Here is a 15,451-nt window from a genome sequence, read left to right on the forward strand (position 1 = left end):
ATTGTGTGCAGCAGTAAATTGGGATGCAAGTGCACAAGGGTGTGCCCGCATCCAAATTCACCAGAAATAAAGATCATCCGGCCAGTACTGCAGTACCGGGCAGGATGATCTTCAGTAACACCAGCCGTTGTGTGACCCGACCTGACACAACGGCCGGTGTTATACGCAGTGGAAACATAGCCCTAGGATGTAAAAGTCTTTTTTAAAATAATTTTCTATAAAATTTAAAAGCCCATATAATAAGATTAATAGTACTTGATTGTGTGTGTATATATAAAGTTTAAAAGGGGATGATTACTTTTAGATCCTTTGATGATAAGCTTAATACAGCAGTGTATCATGTTGCTAGCACTAATATTGGGGGAACCTGTGTGGGAACCTGGTAAGTGTTCAATTTCCTTGTAGCACCACCACTGGGAAAATTAGGTATTATATGCATCTCATGAATCAGTGGGCTGCCCGTGTAATGTATGGATATGCAGGGTCATCCAGTAGGAGGGATGCTCTATATAATCCTTGTTTTGCTCTTGTAATAGATAAGGGTCCTCTAATAGGGTTCTCTTCATGGGTTTTCTAAACTAGGCATTCCCTTTAAATAAATAGGAACTATTCTTTAATATTATTGTATCTACAGTATGATCTAACTATGAGACCACGATGCGTCATTTCCTAGTTTATGTGCAGTGGTCCTTTATAATGTCTCATAAAAGGCATCGTGTATATGGACACAGCAATAATCGCATAATGTCTTGTACAGCAAACATAATGACCAGCATAAACTTCCATTATGAATAAATGAACCGCTTTATAGGCATTGTGACATATGTGACGGCTAAATAGCATTGACAGAAGGGGTACAGAGGTCACAGATAGAAGTAATCTTATATATTCTGCTACAAACCATATAGAAAACACTGTATCACATCCAAAAGCATCAAAAGGAATACATGCAATAACTAATAGTACATAGTGGTAAACAGAGGTAATGCCATGTTCCCATGGCCGTGATTACTATGGAACATACAAAGTGGTACTTTCTAAGTAATCCCGGCCAGAGTCTATACATAGGGGGAGATTTATCAAACATGGTGTAAAGTGAAACTGGCTCAGTTGCCCCTAGCAACCAATCAGATTCCACCTTTCATTTTCCAAAGAGTCTGTGAGGAATGGAAGGTGGAATCTGATTGGTTGCTAGGGGCAACTGAGCCAGTTTCACTTTACACCATGTTTGATAAATCTCCCCCATAGTATACACTCCGCCCGGGATCCCTAGCTCTGGCCGCACGCTCTATTGTGAGCAGCAGGGGATTCAGATGCGGGCGCACATGGATGCGCCTGTATCCGAATTCAGCGACAGTACTAGCCGGGATGATCTTATCTGACACCGGCCGTTCCGTGACTCAGCCGGGTCACAGAACGGCAGGTCTCAAAGTGGGAACATGGCCTAAGGCTCCGTTCCCACTGAGCAAAGGTAGCGGAATTCCGCGACGGAATTGTCCGCCGCGGAATGCCGTTAGCCTCCCGCTCATAATGGGACTCTATGGGAGGCGCGCGCTCCTGCCCTGTCCGCGCTGAAGAATGAACATGTTCATTCTTCAGCGCGTACAGAGCAGCAGCGCGCGCCTCCCATAGACTCCCATTATGAGCGGGAGGCTAACGGCATTCCGCGGCGGACAATTCCGTCGCGGAATTCCGCTAGCTTTGCTCAGTGGGAACGGGGCCTAATTCAGTAAATGCAGAGTGACAGCTCTTGTAAGATTCAGGAGCCAGTCACTGTTTTATATAGGTTTATTTCATAGGATAATCTAAAGTAAGTCGTCTTAAAGGAAGTCATATGAGACAGAAGCATTCAGCTTAAAGGGGTTGCTCAGTTTAGAACCCCATTTTAATATACCCTATAAAGGCATTCTGAGTTAAAGGGGATTAACATTTTTATTTCCTTTCAAATCACCTGGTGTCAGAAAGTTATATAGATTTGTAATTTACTTCTGTTTAAAAATCTTAAGTCTTCCAGTACTTACCAGTTGCTGTATGCCCTGCAGAAATTGGTGGCAACAGAGAGCACCGTGTCAAAATGGAAAGAAAACACCACTTCCTGCAGGACATACAGCAGCTGATAAGTACTGGAAGACTTAAGATCTTTAAATAGAAGTAAATCACAAATCTATATAAATGTTCCGCCAGTTGATTTAAAAACATTTATTTTCTCCAGAGTACCCCTTTAATATAGGGAAGTCCTTGCTTCAGAATCCTCATCTCTTCCCAAAGTGCAGAGTAGCTGCAAAGAGAGTCTCGTGCTCACCATTTATTTGATTTATTTGACAATTAAACTTGAGGTCAACTTTCTGATCCCTTATATAATACACTGCATTGTATCTATTGCCTGTTACATAGCCTATTAGGCTATGTTTTTGGGAAAATATGCAAATACTCAAGACAGGCCTTTGTTAGTCACTAGCCGCCATTAGAACCTATTTTGGGAAAACAAAGGAAGCCCTCCATCTACTCCCCCTAGATGCCGTAGTCACTATATAGTTATATACAGTCACAGGTATCCCAGTACAACTGTGGCTGATGCCAGAAGCTTAGTTGAGCTTCAGCCAACCCTATACCTTATATATGTAGTGCCTCTTCCAGTGAAATATATATATATATATATATATATATATATATATTGGGGTGATGTTATACCAGAAGTGAGACATATTTGTCAGCCACTCTCCTTCAGAAATGGACACCGCCTTTCCATAATCCTTCAGGAAAACAGCCAATATGCCTGACTCCATGTTGTGTCTTCTGTAGAACATATAGGTCAGCGACTTGTCGAAATTGGATATTGATGTATGGTTGAAACATGTAAATGTTAGGAAAATGACCTGAACATAATCTCTATCTGACTGGGTTCAGGCTATTAAAATCAATGAGTCCGTGCTCATACGTATATGATGGCATCCTATTATAAAGGGTTACAGACGTGGGCAAAGTCATGGCGTGAACCCACCCTTACCCTCCCAGTGAAGCATCTTATATTATGTTATTACCACATTACATAACATTGGATAGATACACAATTCCAGCTACAGGCCCAAGGAGGAGTCCTTAATACTCTGTGGGGACTTCCAGTGTCTCTCTAACCATATCCCCAGCTCAATAAAAGAAGAGAGGAATCGTGCAGTACATGGGTAGATAGTAGATAATGACAGATATATACATAGCCAGTCCTGTACAATAATTTTTTTTGAAATTTTTTTAAATAATATAAAGATATTACAAACTTAGAAACGTGATAAAATATTAAAGTTATGAGGTGAAACAAGAATTCCTGAGATGGTTTGAGGTATAACATAAATACATAGCCAGTCCATAATTCCATAGCTAGATAGACAGACCCAATGCAGGATCCCAAGATATTTAGCTACTAAAGCAATCCCGTCATTTTCTTTATCCCTGTTTTCTATAGAGAACCTGTTTGAGACAATCATAAGAAAGGAACACACTACATTTTGCAATTCTTCTTATGCTTACAAATCAATACGAGTCGGAGAGAAGCGTTACAAGGAGCCCGTTGCTTAGCAACAAACTGTTGCTCCATCTCTTCCCCCCGGCTCCTTGTATTACGAACTACAGGCAGCAGATACCTTGAGTAAAGCCTCTGATTGATTCCTGCTGTCATTATACAATGGCAGACATGATTGGATTTATACTAAGGCAATTTAAAGCCACTTCTCTCATTTTCCTTGCTCAACTTTCCTAACACCCTTAGCCTCTTATGCCATCCAGAAACTGCAAATGCATTGCTTCTAATGGATCCCCGTACCAGGGTAATGGATACCGCCCCACATGTAACACACACCGTCAGTATACAATTGTCTGCTCTTATGTAGGTTTGCAAACAGAAAGGGGGCATCATAGCAGGAAAGCATCAGGCAAAATTGTCAGTCATTTGAAGATAATATTATAGTATGGCAAATGTCTAAAACCTGTACATAAAAGGCTAACCATCTTGTGCTGACCCTTGGTTACTGTCTGTAATACTGTACATTCTGCTAGAAAAATTCTACTGGTTATTATTGAAAACAGACAAGGTCTGAGCAGAAAATTACACAGCAAAGAATGCTGGGAGATTTCAGCTGTGAAGCCTATGGAACTACAAAATTAGCTATGAGGCCCTGGTAAAATAAATATATAAATATATATATCTATATATATCTATATATATCTATATATATATATATATATATATATATATATATATATTATACAGTACATAAATTCTAATATAATATAAAGTCTATAATTTACCCAAACTTGAACAAATTCTAAGCAGTCAAAAATGTAAAGCCCCTATTACACAGGGCGATCTTTGGGAACACGTGAGCACCGACCTGTCAGGTCACCACTCGCTTGCTCCTTTTTCCCACTATTTCACGCACCAACAGTGAGCGGGTAAGTGCGGGGGGATAAGGGGAGTTGCCCAGATCGTCTAGGGAGCCCATAGGAGATAGCTTCCTATTACACAGAGCGATGGCAGCAGATCGATACTCTCCACCTCATTTGTCTTTCAACATGTTAAAAGACAACGATCAGCCGACATTGTTCATGTCAGCAGATGGTTGCCTTTTATTACACAAAGCGATTATCGTCCGTAATAGCCAATACTCGGCCAAATACAGCTGATAATCGATATGCGTAATAAGGCCTTAATACCAAAAGGTGTAGACAGATATATTATTTAAGGTGAACATGGACTCATACAAGTGGTGATAAAACTTGCGCTTTTTCTAAGTACCAATTGTGTGCAGTCATTGAAAGACCAGACTAATGGCCAAACTAGAGGCTGGTTTGGGGGCTACAGATTTTTTTTTCTTTTGCCCATACACATGCACTCTTTTGGCCACCAGCTATCTCTTCGGATCAACCCATACTCAATACAGCCAAGTGTTCTGAATAGGAAGACTAGGAGAGAGACTCTTCCAGATTCCACCGGCATCTGCTTACCTCTCAAAGAACAAATGAATTGCAAAGTTAAAACCCAACATGTCCAATACATCTTTCCCCCTAACATCATCTGTTTGGTCAGGGTTAGAAGGCCATTATACACATTAGACCCATCATCTGGTGTCACTGAAATTTGCAGAATTGGCCATAATCTAATGTTTATGGAAGCTAAAGATTGCTATTAGCCCGAATGTAACTGGTGCCGACAGAAAGGGTAAATCCTACTCTATTTTTTGATCAGCAGGGCAATCTAAAAGAATTGTAAATCTAAAGATAAGCAAAAACAGGGTGGCCCTTTATTTTAAGAGGTTATATGCAAATTTTCTAAGTCTAACAAAGCTGGTGAATATTCAAAGCTGAACAGAATGGCCTACGAATATTAGTCTGCAATGCAATTCCAGGCTCACTTCTGAAGGCTCAAGTTGTGTGTGAAGCCATCGGGTAGCCAAAAGACCTTTAGGCTGCCAATATTTTCCATCCCCCAATTAACATTCAATCTAATTTCAAGGTAAGCGGTTGCCAGATAGTTTTGGCTGTATGGTGGAATCGGACAGAAATAATTTTCTCTGTCTGTTCTAAATCTTCATTAAGGCTAGACATTGAGGGTCTGCCAATGAAACATTCCACCACAAAACCCCTTAAAGGGATTTTCCGAGTATAAGCGTTAATGGACTATCAATTAGCCAAGCCATCATTGTCTGATCTGTAGGGTCCACAGCTCTGTGGTCTTCAGATTAATCAAGCACCATAGTCCATTTGTCCTAACTATCAGAGGGGATCACAGTAAGGTTTCATAAAGATTTTACATTAATAGGCATGGTGAGAAAATTCTTAAAAATAACCATCCAAATACTGGCATAAAACACAATGTATAGTAACTATGGCATACTATAAGCCAGTAGCGTGGGTGGTCTAAATCTGCAAAATTGCCCATTTCTTCAATAGAAAAGGAAATGAGGGGATACGTGTTAGCCCCTTTCCTCTCCATTGTGTGGTGAAGGAATGAATGCATACCTACTTTTATTATCAAGACCTCTGTACCCTTTAAGCTTTGTACTCTGGAAGAAAAAGAGTTAAAACAACATAGTTGTAAAGTCAGTAAGCTGTATGACAGCTCTACCTTTTTTAAGGTGATAGAATGTTTTAACATTGTCATTTCCAGAGCGCAAAGTTTAAAGGTATCGTTCTCCAGAGGAATTTATAACCAAAAATGTTATTTCTAGATAACTGAAAATTCAGATTTTTCCGTTCTCTGTACGTGGGCACAACCACTACTGTAAATGCTTACAGCGGAGATGTAACTCGTGTAGGGGAATTCATCTTCATACACACAGGGACAGATTTAATGAGCCTTAGACAGTCCTCAAGACCTCTTCATCTGCCCTTGAGCTTCTTGCGAAGACCTCTCGCTACTGAACATGGACTCGCAGCCTCCTCTTCCAAGAGCCACCGCCCTTCGGAAGCATCGAGCTGTGTAGTAATGACAGAACGCCAGAAGTGGACTCTCCCCAGAGATCCACTATACAGTAGACACCTCTTATTCACTGACTTCCCCAGACCCACCTTTTCTCCAGTTTTGATCATCTTGAAACTATCACACTAGAAGGACTTAGCTCTGAAGCTTTATTTTAGCCATTGCATTAAGTGCTGTGTACTGAAAACGATAGCTCTCCAGTCTATAACATGTGTAATATAGTATTGGCAAAGATTGGGTTACCAATAAACCTGTATTTCCGGATGCTATTAGGGACACTGATGGACTCACACCGGTGGAGTGGTGTCAAGTTGTCTGACCTGTTTGATACCATTTTATGATATGGCTAGGGATTTCATTTTCTACTTACAAAATATGTTACTATATGTCATGTTTTTTTGTGTTATATCTCTATGATATATTTCAATAGAAACGTTGGACTGGTATACGTTCGAACCGTATAATAAGGGAGTCCAAGCTACTTCCACTGAATAAGTTAATAGGGGTATTCCTGTCTATCTATGTGTGGCTTTTAAAGGGGTACTCCAGCGGGGGGGCACTTTTTTGCTGGGGCGATAAGACCCGCCGCTGGAACCGGGGAGGTGAGTGGACGTCTTTTCCCTCAGCCACCTCCTCCCCGGTTCCAGCGGCGGGTCGTATCATCTTGGGCCTGCGTCAGACACCAGGAAGCGGCTGGGAACCGGGGACCGAAGCGCTGCGATGCGGGAACCGGGGAGGTGAGTGGACGTCTTTTCCCTCAGCCACCTCCTCCCGGACCCAGCAAAAAAGTGACCCCCCCCCCCCCGCTGGAGTACCCCTTTAACATCATTGAGAGTAATATTTTACCTGCTTCGGCCTTGTTTGGCTTTCTGCCTACCTATGTTAGCACGCCATATGATTCTTTAAAGTCTCCTTCCTCCTTGGAAGAATTTGCGGAAAAATTTTACATTTGCTAGATGTCTAAGAAAGCAAAAAATATATACTATACACTATCAGGACTTCCTTATGCCATGATGACATACGGATAAATCAGCCCCATTGTTTATACACGGTACGCTTCAAGGCACAACAATTCAAGGAATTCTGAATAAATAGCTGAAAATACAGATATGTTTTATTGTTTCAGGGCAACTCTGTATTTTCATCAGGACAAAAACACAAAAACGTTATGACAAGGAATATAAATGTAAGTATTTAAGCCTGAAGTTATTGTCTTTTGTCTGATCATTCATTCATCTGGTACTTACAATGATGCATAAGACGTCTCTTAAAGCTTGAGTAAGCATGCCTGCCTGATATTGATTCCAAAATCATGGGCTATGGAATAGATTCAATCCATTCTAGCCCGTTTCCTGAAAATCTTTCGAAATTCAATAGATTTTCATTGCTGAAATCCACTCTTTCAAATATCTAACCACATAGTCAAGTAACACCTGCAAAACTTCTAGATGCTCTACATCATACATGAGAAACCTTCAGCCCTTTTGTCCTATCATGTCTAGGCAGCCAAAGCTTTAACTGTTAAGGCATGATGGGAATTGTAGTTTTCCAACAACTTGAGGGCCGAAATTTCACCATCTTTGCTCTACACTTTCTTTGCCTTGCAGGTATGAGGTATGCTTGTAACTTCCAAATTTATCAATTAGTTTTTTAGTGTAGAGATATATAGGTATTGTCATATTAGAAGCAACTGTAATGTCCAGCAAAATAGTAGTCCAGAAATACACTGCTCTACACCTAGATACAGGAAAATGCACTAATACAGCAGATATGTCAAAGTTACTGATCACACCAGGTCTCATTCCAGAAACCCGCTACAATCCTGAGATACAGCTGGGGGGCGTGCACAGCAGCATGCGTCACTTCCAGACTGTCAATCAAATCTGACTCTTTTGCTTTATTACCGTCGATGGAGCAAACTAGTCGGGTGTGCTGTGTGCCAGGATGTGGATGTGTGATGACAAGTCAAAAATGACACTTGGAACTGCGCCACACAGGGGTAGGTTTGTGTATATCCTGCATAGGGAACATTCTCAAGAAATCTCAGGTGAGACCTAAAACACTTCATATGTTGGTAACTATACCATAATAAGATTTCCAGATTTTAAGGAACAGAATAAAGTGAAAGAAAAGAGTCAGTTAGGTGTTTAGGCCATTTTGGGACAGATTTACTATTGCAGATGCACTAGGTTTCTGGTAAAATTATAAGATTCAGCACTTGCAAATAAATGTAACTTTATTAGTATCTACAGGTGAGCAAGGTAAAACTCCCATTAGTATATCAACTATTCACTAAAGGTTTTACAAACTAGCATACACCCCTTATACCACATTTACTATGTTTTTATGGCACTTCTGTGTCCGACCAGGAGACAAGGTTAGGTGAAAGGCGGTTTATCAAAAAGTGGCATGTGGCATCACACTGAATTTATGGACCAGAAAGGTCCGTCAGAATTTAGGTGCACATTTCTAAGCCAGATAATAGTTGATCTAGATGCCAAGCATAGAGAAGACAGTCCACAGATATGCAGGATTTATCAACCAGCATGCACCACATTGATAAATCTGGCACATTTGAAGACCATCTTAGATCACACGGTGTCAGAATAAGCCAATTTCAGTAAATTTGGGTCAATTCGTTTTAACATAAGGCAGGGACATCCTCTCTCTACACTGCCATAGGACGACGTTGGATGCAACATTTACTTGATGTTAAGTATTCATCTGTTTTAGGCTGAAGAAACAACTGGAAATGACAGTTTTCTACCAGTTGATTAGCAGTTGTTAGATGTCCTTGTGGAATGACCTGTCCAAAAAATCATTATTATTCCAAGCGTACAACAAGCCTCAAGTCATGTGTTCACATTAGTCTGGCTCTGTTACTTTACTGCAACATCTTCTGTAGCAAAGTCAACAAGTCACGAAGACCCCAATGTCAAGTGTATTTCTTCTTTTGAACACAGTTGTAGGGTGCCTTCACACGTACCGTATCGCCGCATATTTATCGCACCGCACTCGCACATAAATCCACAGCGATACTGATTGCTATCAAGTCAATGTATGCGTTTTCGTGTGAATTTTGTGCGAGTTCGGTGCGATAAATACGCAGCGATACGATACGTGTGAAGGCACCCTAATGCAAATTTTAAGAAATGATATGTATTATATGGCTACTTGCTGCTATAAACTACACTCGTGAAGACTCAGTTGGCTACCATACTAGATGTTGGATAATAAATCCAACTGATATTTACAAGACCACCAGTAAAATATTGATTGAGAGTGTCCCAATTAAAGGGGTCACTATTGCCTATTGACTGTGTTTGGGTGGGTTCAGACTACGGAATTCTCGAGGATAAATTCAGCCGAATTCCGTTGCCTGTACGCACTCACGGCCGCGCGCCTCTCCGCCCGTCCCATAGACACCATTCTATGCACAGGCGGATTCCGCATTCTGCCAAAAGAATTGACACGTCAATTCTTTTGGCAGATAGCGGAATCAGCCGGCCCATAGAATGGTGTCAATAAAGCCGGCAGAATTCTAGCGACAGAATCCGGCAGAATTTATCCACGAGAATTCCTCAGTGTGAACCCACCCTTTGGCAGTGCAGCTTCAATTTGAAGGTGAGATAATATGCATGTATATTCCTTCCCAGGGTGCATCATCTGGCCTACAAGAATTTATACACCAGCTGGTGGTCTCTACAAGAAGAATCAGCACCCTCAAAACCAGAATAGTAAACTAATCACCAAATAGTGTTAGCAACTAAATATCCCTGATATACCAGAGCTGAATTGTTTTTGGACTGTTACCTGGTAATAGGACGGGGTCTGAAGATAACCCACTAATAATAATATGCTGATGAATTGTACCAAATGACAACCTCAGCTCTGTTACATGTGAAGCTACCAGCACAGCAGAGCGGCCAGGAGATAATTTGTGTGGACTTCATTAATTTAACAGAATCATTTGCATCAGCATCCAGGTCGTGCTGCGTATTCGCTCCAGCTTCTGGTTAGCATCAATCAGATAGTGAGAGCAGCTACCAGATTACATAGCAAGTCTTTGTATTGGAAGCAATCTTACATGATCTCTCTCCACCCATTTCCCAATTCCCAGTTCCAGTAATCAGGTTTCCCATCGCCTTGGTAACAAAACACCAGGACTCTCTCATTATACGGCGAGAGAGCATCTCATTTCTGAGCAGTGGAAGGATGCTCCTCCTCGTAAATCTGTCCATAGACGTAAGAGGACTGTAGGTTGTCGCACCCTGGTCCTCCAGTCTGGATTAGGTTACACCACCAGCCTGCTCATTGGTCTACTAAACCTAAAAACAACCATGAGTAGTCACAAATCAGTATTTACCAATAGCTGGCCAACTACTCAATAGTACTGGATCGTAAGTTAAAGGAGAAGCCTGGCCAAAACAAAAAATACATTGCAGGCAGGGGATATGGAAATATAATAAAGAGTTAATACTTATCTGTCCCTGTGCCCCCCACAGTGCAGCATCACCACCCCCGCCAGCTGCCTGCAGCTCTTGGTCTTGCCATGTCCCAACCAGGCTCAGGATTACCCACTCAGCCAGTCACTGACTAAAGGCCATATTCCACGGAACGATTATCGGCCATATTCGGCCGATATCAGCCATTACGGTGGATAATCTTCCCGTGGAATAGAAGGTAACGATCAGCCAACATCGCTCATGTCGGCTGTTGTCTTTCAAACATGTTGAAAACCAAACGACTGTGCGGTACAGGAGCATACTGCCACAGCAGACTGCCACTATCCTCTATGGGCTGCCCAGGCGATCTAGCGATCTCGGGCAGCAAACCCCCCCCCTGCACAGCGACCCCCCCCCCCCCCCCCCTCACCCACTCACTGCCACCATGTGTAATAGCTGTGGCAGTGAGCGGGGAACGAGTAGCAAATGAGCGCTGATAGCACTTGTTTGCTCCTCACTGTCGGCTCGTGAAATAGGGCCTTAAGGTGGGATACCGCTGCAGTCACTGACTGGCTAAGCAGGCCCTTCCTGATGGGTTGTGACAACACTAGAACCCAGGAAACACTGGATCCAGGCAACAGTCATGAAGCTGGTGACACGGAGCTGTGGGGGAACAGGGATGGGTAAGTATGAGTTCTTTATTATGTTCCCGCACCCCCTACCTGCAATCTATTTTTATTTTGGCTGGACATCTCCTTTAATACGTAACTATCAGTATGCATATGTAATATTAGACTCTTTCCTATACAGTAGATGTGTTAAACAGAAAAAGCAAATGGCATGAAGCATCTTTCTTGCACAGCTGGTACCTGACACCCAGGTTTTCATACACGATATACAATCTGCACCTGATTGTGGATCACCGAGAAGGTCTTGCCAAGATAAAGAGTATTTAAAGGGGTGCACAGAGGTATACAAAGACAGAGATGCATCCCCTGGCTACAAGCCATGGTGAAATGGAAAGCCACAGTCTCTGGCTGAAGTCCATACGAATCGTCAGAAAGACTTATTCACAAGGAGTGATGCTTAGTGAAAATGACATTTATTCTCTGCATTGCTGCCTAGCTGGACACTGCTACAAGATACACGGAACACTGATTTGTCAACTGACTCTCCTCTCTAAATCCTCCATTAACATTCCAATTCTAGTGCCCGATTCCTATGGTGATACCCAACGGGTGAGCAAACTGGACAGAAAACATCACATTTGTCTGGGTTTGCCAGAGAGGCAGAGCCCATCAAAACGTATAGGAATTAACCAAGCAAAATCTCATCAGAAGGACCATAGACAGTCAGAGATCCCTACAAGGCCTACAGTCACTAAATACCTTGATGTGTTTTTGGCACCAGTAAAGTCTCCTAGATATAGATATTCTATAATGTTATTCTATAAGAAAAGGGAGGGATCACGATCAAAGCATCAAAGGAGGGGTGGATGGGTGGGGGTTAACCCCATCCAAACATCAGGAGTTGTATAAAGCAATGGCTAAGAAGGCTTTCTATGGGAAGTATGGCAACATAAATACAGTGGTACCTCGGTTTAAGAGTAACTTGGATTAAGAGCGTTTTGGTTTAAGAGCTCACTGTTTTTCAAAATTGTAACTTGGTTAAACGGGATTGCTTTGGTTTAAGGGCTCCCGGTACTGGGTGGGAGTGGGGGAGGGGCATGGCCTGCAAAGGGTGGTGTACAGCACTGTACTCTGACCCAGGAAGTCCCCCTCACCTTCCAAATCATAGCAGATCCACTTCAGGCTGGGGCTTGCATCAGGGGACAGAACTGTGGAATTTTTACATAGCTGTTACTCCTTTCTCCCCAGACAGAGAGTGCTGCATTATGTGCCCACATCTGCCCTGCTCATTCCTTCATGCTCCCTGCAGTCTCTGTCAGCCCTTGTGTTTCCCATCCTTGCCATTATAGGGATCTGCAGTTCCATCCTGTATCTACAAACTGCTGCTGTATTTTCAGGTTTATGCAGGTTTATACTTTACATTATACACCACATGCTGATTGTTATACTGTATAGTAACTTATATCACATATTCAGCTGTTTTATCTGTTCTACATGTTATTCAGAATAAAAAAAATCATTATTTTTGGGGTGTGAAACCAATTGTCTGCATTTCAGTCATTTCTTATGGGTAGTTTTGCTTTGGTTTAAGAGTGGATTTGGATTACAAGTGCGGTACCAGAACGAATTATGCTCGTAATCCAAGGCACTACTGTATATATGGAATATTTCCATTGAAGATCATCAACCAATATGTTCAATTATTTCCCAAAACTCCCAACAACAAGTCCATATATATATATATATATATATATATATATATATATATATATTAGATTTCCTAGAACCACCTAAATATATAAAACATTAGGCCAGTAGCCATTCCTATGACAAATGTGCCCATATTCTTATAACCTAAAACTTTTGCCTTTCAGGCAAGAAAAATCCCAGTGACAAGCGCAATATATCCATTAACCAAGTATCTGATGATCTCCTAGTGACTATGAACCCTGCCCGGTATAGTAAGAGGTTAAGAAGCCTATTAAACATCTCAAACATTGCTCCCATCTGTCAGGCTAGTGCTTCCCTGTATCCAGTTTTCAGTAACAATACATAACCTTGAAAATCCCTCAGTCCCGTCAATTCAGTCTCACTGGGAGTGGCCACTAGTCCAATTCCCTATACGAAGCTACACAGTGAAAAACCAACAAGTGTAATACTCCCCTTACATAATGGTTAAAATACAAAGTAGTAAAATCATCATGCATCATCATCATGTACTATAGTACCATATTCCAAGCAACTCCTGAGACCTGCACCCTGTATAAAATGGCATGGTTCAGATAGGGTTAAACAGACGATTGAGAAGAGTGGTCCATATATAGATCCATGAATGGGGCCCACTGTTATCTTGCACATCCCTTGGTAGAAAACTTATCCCATCCCCCAACTCTCTGAGCATCTGCTGACGTCATGTAATGGTCTCTTCACCATTTCTGTGCAATCTGAGGTTTAGCTTTTTTTCTGATTATATTGAATACATATTGTAAAATATATATATATATATATATATATATATATATATATATATATATATATATATATGTGTGTATATATATATATATATATATATATATATAAAAATATATATATATATTCTGATAAATTTGTTTAGATGTGCATGTATTACATATTTCATGTTCTATACTTTCATCACTAGACACGCCTATATATATATATATATATATATGTATATATATATATATATATATATATATATATATATATATACATATATATATATATATGTATATATATATATATATATATATATACATATATATATATATATATATATATATATATACATATATATATATATATATATATATATATATATATATGGATAGATAGATTGATAGATAGATAGATAGATCATTCCGTGCATGGAAGTAGCATCTTTTTCCATTGCAATCACTTATCCTATTATTCCATAGACTATTCATACCCATACACTTGCCTTATGGCATCATTTTCTGCTTTATGCATACACTATAGCGTACAATGTAGCACGGCGCAACCCTCCCCTGCAGGGGATGGGGAAACCTATTGTACCTCATCGCTAGCAATGATAAAGAAGAGACGTTGAAGGAAGGAAACAATGCAATAGCATGCAAATGAGAGGGTGCAGGTTGATTCAGTGCCATGTCTCACCCGCTGTGATCTTATATGGTTGGAGAAGATGTATGAATGTGGATGCCACACAGTGCATCGCAGCCTACCTGGTAGAAGGATGAACAAAAGGGATGAGAGCGGCGGCGTGTGCCTCCCCTCCTTGTTCTGGGTGTGCTTGCCTTGGAATAGAGGCGAGGGGAGCAGCAGCAGGATTGCAGCTGTGTATATGAGAGAGGCTGAGAGCTACACAGTGATATCATCTACTCAGCCTGGACTCTGTGCTCCTCCTCTCTCTGATGCTGCAGGGTACAGACTTGGGATCTCACAGTACAAATCACTCACATCCTCAAAAAACAGCTGGCAGAGCCTATACCAGCCCATCTACCTGCTGCCAAGATGGTCAGTGTGGATGTGAGAGCGAAGCAAGGAGGGCAGTTTAATGGGCCAAGGCTCAATACATTTGTCTAATGACTCTATTCATTATTCAGTGGTTGCTGTTGATATCACAAGCTCCACTTTGATGGTTTGACGATAAAAAGGACAGCGTAGATCTGATTGTGTGCATAATTTATGGCCCGGGTAATGCTCCTACGCGTCACCCCCTGCTTATCGAAACTCAGGCTCAAAAAAGTCAGCCATCTATAGGTGGCCATAGATCACAGATTTATAGTGGTCAACAGATAGGTATATATAATAAAATATTGCTAGGTAAATGGAAAATATATTATCATGCATGCTATAGGTGACTAATAGCCCAAAATAAACAAAAGGTTATGGGTGTTCTACAGTAA

At 41.2% G+C, this 15,451-nt stretch overlaps 1 protein-coding gene across 2 annotated transcripts in view; it reads right to left on the reverse strand.

Moving 5' to 3' along the window:
- The window catches only part of L1CAM (L1 cell adhesion molecule), a 139,068-nt gene extending 124,176 nt beyond the window's left edge, over positions 1 to 14,892 (reverse strand). For both annotated transcript variants that reach the window (XM_069943019.1, XM_069943016.1), the window contains exon 1: positions 14,768 to 14,892. The gene's annotated coding sequence lies outside the window, so the exon portion shown is untranslated. The remainder of the gene's footprint in view (positions 1 to 14,767) is intronic.
- Between the last annotated feature and the right edge of the window lie 559 nt (positions 14,893 to 15,451).

This window comes from Dendropsophus ebraccatus, chromosome 10, assembly GCF_027789765.1.
Source record: "Dendropsophus ebraccatus isolate aDenEbr1 chromosome 10, aDenEbr1.pat, whole genome shotgun sequence".
NCBI lineage: Eukaryota > Metazoa > Chordata > Amphibia > Anura > Hylidae > Dendropsophus > Dendropsophus ebraccatus.